The sequence below is a fragment of the Lepisosteus oculatus genome, unplaced genomic scaffold (assembly GCF_040954835.1).
Source record: "Lepisosteus oculatus isolate fLepOcu1 unplaced genomic scaffold, fLepOcu1.hap2 HAP2_SCAFFOLD_106, whole genome shotgun sequence".
In the NCBI taxonomy this organism is placed as follows: Eukaryota; Metazoa; Chordata; class Actinopteri; order Semionotiformes; family Lepisosteidae; genus Lepisosteus; species Lepisosteus oculatus.
Genome location: NW_027167657.1, coordinates 21834 through 28980, shown reverse-complemented (window position 1 = coordinate 28980; position 7147 = coordinate 21834). Strand labels below are relative to the sequence as shown.

General features: G+C 42.6%; 1 non-coding gene across 1 annotated transcript; it reads left to right on the top strand.

Annotated features, from left to right (window-relative positions):
• The first annotated feature begins 1785 nt into the window (after positions 1 to 1785).
• Positions 1786 to 1927, top strand: LOC138225875 (U4 spliceosomal RNA). The gene has a single exon (XR_011184284.1). It is a non-coding gene; the product is annotated as a U4 spliceosomal RNA (small nuclear RNA).
• Positions 1928 to 7147: the final 5220 nt, after the last annotated feature.

Here is a 7147-nt window from a genome sequence, read left to right as displayed (position 1 = left end):
ACTAGTATATACTGGTATAACAAATATAACCAAACATAATCATTAACTGAGCAGTCACTGGGAGCAAATCTCCTTCCCATCCACAAAGGCCCTCGCTCCCACAAAGTAGGCTCTCCTCCCCTCTCTTCTGGCAGCTTCAACCTGGGGCCACAGCTGGTTCCTGGTACTCCTGTCCGCGGCAGACAGGTCCTCTGCAAACCTCAGTTTGTTCCCATTCAAATACTCATTCTCCCTCGCCACTCGCCACAGCATGTCCCTCGCCGTCCTCTTGGTGAACTGTATTATAATCGATCTGGGGCGCACTTGCCCAGACATGTTCGCTCTCCCGAGCCTGTGAACAAAGTCAATGGCCGATATTACGTCCTCCTGGTCCGGCAGGTTCCTTTTACAGATACCCTTCACTGTTGCAACAAGGTCCTTATCACGTTCCTCTTTAACTCCAAATAATTTTAAATTCCATCATCGACGGTATCTATCTACATCGTTCACTTTCAATTCAAGTTCTTTAATATGCTTTTCTTGTTTGGTATTTACTTGTTTAAGAACTTTTACTTCACTCTTTAAGTCTTCAACCTCTTTAAACACACAGTCCATGGACTTTTTAAGACTTTCGATTGCGACTGTATTAGATCAAATCATTTCCTTCAGCTCACCCATGCTCTGTGCCATCATGTTGAAGATGTTGGTCTGGAGCTCCTCCAGCGTCAGGTCGCCCCTTCCTCTCTTGGCTGCCGGGGTTTTCACAGGTGTGCTGGGCAGGGACTCCGGCTCTTCCTCTGGCAGCTGAGTCTCACTTGGGCTGCGAACGCTCGCGTACGAGCGCATCTCCAGCACTCTTTCCACGTCCCCTCCAGCTGCTTCACTTTTCCCTTTAGTTGCCATCAATTTTCTTGTAGTGCTATACATATACGATTGAGGTTTCTTAGACTTCTCCTTCGAAGACCCAGCACTCTCTTTTCTTTTCCCAGTGTTACTCATATCGAAATTCTTAAACCTAAAAAAAAACGTTTTTTTTTCTTTCAATTATAACTGAAGTTTAAACAAGTAGTGTTAAGTCCTTATTTTTCTGTAGTCAAAAAAAGCAAAAATTAACATTCAGGTCATGAAAAACTCAAAAAAAATCCTCAACCACTAAACTTTACCTCCCACCTGAGCGCCATCTTGAACGCCCCTACCACCAGAGAATGCTCACGATTTCGGAAGCTGTCTCCGGGACGTGCTGATTCCACACATCCTGAATAAATCATGATATTGTTAGTTGCTGTAGCTAGACGTTCAAATGAGTTTCATGGCCAGATGGACTGTTTCCTCCAGCGGTATAGTATTGCAGTGAGACAGCACGATGCCTGCAAGACTATGTCACGCTAAACGCCACAGATTGTGTTTGTCCGTTCATGTCAGTCATCCTGCAGCCACGGGAAGTGGGACACAAACATGCCGCAATGCTTTCAAGACGTTAGGATTTGTTTGTGCAACATCCGAGAAGAGTACTTGTGGCTTGAATGTGAACTGTACGTGCCCGCCCCCTTTCCTCTGTAGTGCATGAGTTCCTCCCGGCATGCCCTTCGTCATTGTTCTGTCATCTTGTATTTAAAGGGTTGTATTTCTGCTGCTGAAAAGAATCAACGGGTTTCTTTGTTCCCAACGGAGCCCTTGTCTGTCATGAAATTCTTCAAAACCTCAAGCTAGAAGAAGACGACAAATATGAAGCGTTACAGCAACGACATGCCATGAGACGATTGATAACGATTTCCATAGGATCCCCGCGGTTGCCTGGCAACCGTCAGCTTTGCGCAGTGGCAGTATCGTAGCCTGTGAGGTTTAGCCGAGGCGGGATTATTGCTAGTTGAAAACTTTTCCCAATACCCCGCTTCCGCCGGTTTGCAATACAATCGGCAAAAGCAATTTTTGACAGTCTCGTTAGAGACTGAGCAAGGTGTTTAAAGACAGATTTGGTCATGGTGACATCATGGTAGAAAGAAGCGAGCTTGTTCCCAGTGGGCATTGATTCGTCGAATATACGTATATTTACGGTGAAATTACGGCTATACGTATATATACGTCGCCTCGAAGTATAATCAACGTCGAATTGCAACCGTAAAATTGACGACATTAACAAACGCATATATAACGTCGAAAACACATCTAACACAGTGCCTGAGGCTTTTTACTGTATGTATCGTGTGTGCCGCAACTAGGAGTATACGGCACTCTGCACAGTGTACGAAGTAAATTATTTTCGCAGCAATTAATTTACACGTGTATAATAAATATAGTAAATATAATAAATTAATTACTGCGAAAATAATTTACTTCGTACACTGTGCAGAGTGCCGTATACTCCTAGTTGCGGCACACAATCAATGCCCACAGCTTGGCATACAAGGGTTTTGCTGAGGGGGTCTTGCCACCTGCCTGAAAAAAAACAGTAAAATGTTTGAGTGCCTATAGAGTTTCTATTTTTATTTTCTTGACAAAAGTCCCCCATCAGTGCGCGGTGCCCGAGGAAAAATCTGTAGGGGGGCGTCTGAAATTCTGAGGGGGGAGTGATATTTCAGTTGAAACGGAGCTGTACGGTGCAGCTACCCAAATGAAATCTCGCAGCTATGCCATTGATTAGTGCTTCATGATAGAAGATAACGACTAGCAATCTGGTATTTGCGATGAAGTTTAGTTTCACATTTTTCGTCACTCTCAAGGTTTGTATTGCCTGGAGCGAAAAGTACCATAAGCGTTCATTTTTGCAGCTACATGGACGTTCTGAATCGTTAAGAAAAAAATGTTGTAAAACCAACAGAAAGCACAGACTGCTATAACTAGTCCTAGTTATAAAACGATTTTAAGTATAATGATAAACTACTGCAAGGAATCGGTCCACCTGAGCAAACAGGATCGTAATGTTGACACTCAATAATATGTGCAGTTCCTGGACGGATAGCCCTCCTGCCTATCAAACAGACTGAGTGACTGTTCGTGTCATTTAGTGTTGTCTGACCATTGACAAAGTACAACTATTTTTTTAGGGTGCAAATTAAGTTAGGTAAAACTTTTTGCCCAAAACTGAAGGGGCGACATTCCCCCCTCCCCCCGTGATGCCAGGCCTGTCCCCATCCTATTCCATAATGTCATTATATATAATACCATACAACAGTGACCGATCCTTACTTATTGCATGCGTTAAAATTGCACATCAGCTCATAGCAGCGATGTATTATCAATGTTAAATTTCAACCATAATATCGACAACATTAATAAACGCATACGTTGAGAAAATATCGAACCCAGCATATTTTCCGGTTATATACCACAATGCATTGCTAGTATTCGTTGGTCACCATTTTGGACACGTTTTTCAAACGTAAAAGTATATCCGAAAATATCTCAGCAATCCTCTTTTGACGAGTAAGTATGAACAATAATAATACTATCTGAATACATACAGATCTTTCTTAATATTATTTTGATTAAAATAGTATGTGAATAAGCAAAAAAATGGCACATAAAATAGTGTGAATGGGGAAGATGACACAAAATCGTTTTGCCGTTTCTCTTATTCTTATTCTATGTTGTACTTTCAAACTTTGGGTACTCTTTAATTAGGACAGACTTTATTGCTCAACTGCTATGATGCAAGCCAAATTTTATACATTTATTTCAGCTTTGAGCTTAGTAAACCGTTCATTTTTTAGATTATACTAAAGAAGATATTAATCATCATTTATTTGGGAAGTAATATTATATAATTTTCTCCTAGCTGCGGTGCTGAAGTCCCACCCTACATCAACAGAAAAAGAAATAAAGGAGCACGCAATGTGTTACTTGAAGAATGCATATGCAAGGCAGGGGGCCAGGAGATCTGGACTCTGAAAATAATAGGTTTTTGGTTCTAACTGTTAGGACAATTAGACAGGGTTTGCAAATAGTGGACAAAAATCGTCTTAACTTCCATTGTAATATTTTATATTTTATGTAATATTTTTTTCTTGGAAATATAGAAGTTGTACATTTTAAAATGTATATTTGAATCAAAATGTGGTTTTGAGTTAGTGTGTTAATGTAATTAGTTTTGTGTTTGTCATTACTATACTGTATATTGCCATGTTACCAGAATTTGTAGCTGAAGTTTAAGACTAGTTGTGTTTTTATGATTATTGCCCATATGTTGATTGTTGATTGATTGTATACAATGTATAATTTGAAATACATATGTTTCAGGTGTGAATGTGTATTTTCAGAATACATTTCTAAACCTAATCATTGGCTTGTTTTACTTGTTTCTACACCTATAAAATCTATCTTTGATGTATAATAGACCTCTACCCATATACGTATAATAGACCTCTAATGTTATCCGTATAATAGACCTCTAACCATATACGTATAATAGACCTCTAAAGTTATCCGGAACTCCAACCATATATGTATAATAGTCCTCTAAATTTATCCGTATAATAGAACTCCAACCATTTATGTATAATGAACGTCTAAATATAGACGTATAATTGACGTTTAACTTTAGACGTATATTAGAATTTCATTCTAGACGAATTGTAGACCACATTTAGACGTCTAAGATATGCGTTTAATAGACGTATATTATACGTCTTTTGCCCAATGGGTTACGTCTCAACAGAAACGCTCTTTAGCTCTTTCAGCGTTATGCAGAGAACATCGTCTGTCGAGATCACTTTTGAGTCAGCGCGAAACGCCGTGTGCTGTCAGTTTGATTTCATATTGCTCGTAGCGGCGCCCGGCTTTTGTCTGTCAAACGTTAGGTTGCGCTTCTTCATGCTGCATCGTCGGCATGAGTGGAGCTTTATAAACGTCTGTACTTACTGCGCCCCATAAGAAATCGTTTGTCCCCGTTCAAAAGAGATTGTGCGATGTCCTGCAGCAAACCTTTGACAGTTTGAAAAGAGGAATTTATTCTGCTTCCTGTGCGTGCAGTAGTTACAAAGTTGAACGCCTTTACACGATCTGCTGCAGTTTTCAGTGGGCGGGCTTTGTCAAATGGCTTGGAAAAATGCACTGTGTTTCGGCTCGGGAAACATCATGAGCAGTGTCCTGCATGTTTTCTGTGTATAGCTGTCTTTTAACGCATACAGAATTCATTCGAAATCATTGATTTCTCCAATTAACAAGGGTCCCTTAAAGGATGAGTCAAAGTAACGTCTAATCGGATTAGTTTCCTTAGAGCTGGTTCAGAGTTTGCTCAAGAGTTTACCTTTCACAGATGCGCAAAGAAGAATGTTGGGGGTGCACGCTTCAAGGCGCCTTACAGCTGTAGGGAGTGATTCGAGACGATTCGTGGCGTGTGCTCGTTCCCATATACCGTACGACCCGGGGTGCAGTGCTAGGATGACGTACAATACCGCTTGGGCACGTAACAGCGTTATATGCAAGTGCGGGACGTGAGGGTTTTCGTTTGTTCGTTTTGTTTTGCTCTGCTTTGCTTTGTTTTGCTTTCCATCGCGTTGGTAAGAGCGTAAATAAAAAGGCGATTCCTGTGTCTACCACTAATGTAAGAGCTATTTCAAGTGCGACGTGGTGCGGCTTTTCAAATGCTTGTGGGCATTTCTCTGTTGTTGATTCTTTTTTTGTGTGTAACAAAGTGGCATTTTCATGTCCGGACGGGGAGACTTTATCATTCCGACATGAAGCCACCCTTAAGTCCTCTGAGGCGTGTCTGTCTGCAAGGCTTGTATTTTGGAAATGTTTTTTTGAAACGGAGAACGACTTTGAAATAGGCTTCCGCCGGCGCCTCGCGATCCAGGTAAGATTGTAGCAAGAACGCAGCGGCGGTGGGGCTTGCTGTAGTCGTGGCTGAGTGGTTAAGGCGATGGACTAGAAATCCATTGGGGTCTCCCCGCACAGGTTCCAATCCTGCCGACTACGTTGTCCGCCTTCAGTCGGTGTGTTTCGGCACAAGCAAAGAAGCGTGCCTCTTTGCTGTTCCTGGTGGTTTTAAAACGCCCAATCGCTTGTACCCGCTGCCTTGGAAATAAGTTCTTCAGCGTCCGCAAATGACATTTTGCAGCTGGAAGCAGATGTCGACGCGTTTTGCACAGAGCACCAAAAAAGCGTCTTTTTTGAAGGCCCAGGCACTGAGCATTGGTGGTTCAGTGGTAGAATTCTCGCTTGCCACGCGGGAGGCTCGGGTTAGATTCCCGGCCAATGCAGTGGCTTTTGCAGCGAGCGGCTCCATCACTTGCATCCCCTTGCAACTCGCAACTGAATACCCACTGAAGCTAAGCAGGTGTGAGCCAGGTCAGTACCTGGATGAGGATGAGCTACAGGGAAAAACAAAGCTTCCAGCTGGAAGCGGTGTTAATGGTGCCGGCGGGGGGGTGCTCACCCTGAGGTCTGTGTGGGTCCCAATGCCCCAGTATAGTGACGGAGATGCTGTGTTGTAAAAGGGCGCTGTCTTTTGGATGAGATGTAAAACCGAGGTCACAGCGCTCTGTGGTCATTCAAAATGACCACCAAAACCTTTGACAAAAGCTCTTGGTAATTGATGGTCTTCAATAATGCTTCTCCTTTAGGTACATTTTAAATCAGCTGAAAAATGCTGTGAAATGGGGGGGCACTTTAGGCCAGTGTAGGATTTGGGTTACAAGAACCATGAAACTGCACGAGAAAGCCCGTACACTGAATTACACGGCTTTCTATTCAAAGGAAGACAAAAGAAATTCCCTGAGTTTGATTTTTTGCAACACAGAGAGGAGCACTGTCGTGAGGCCGGTTAGCTCAGTTGGTTAGCGCGTGGTGCTAATAACGCCAAGGTCGCGGGTTTGAGCCCTGTACGGGCCAGGTCTAGGTCCAGGTCCCTGTTTGTGAAACAGGCAAATGACTGTCTCAGGGGCCCATTCCTCATTCTCAAGACACATGTGTGCAGTATGTACACCGTGCATTGAGCAATAGGGACTGAATACACCACAGGTAAGGTTAGAAGTCATTCTGAGGTGCCACATGTGAGGGATACAGCTAGGCATCCGAAATGTAGGGTTTGAGACCCTTCAGGAGTACTGCATCCTTTGAGACAGACCCGTGCATGTTAAACAAATGATCATTTCTTTCGGCATTAGGGACTAAATATACTAAACATATGATGCTAAAATGTTATTTCCACATATATTAATGTAATAAA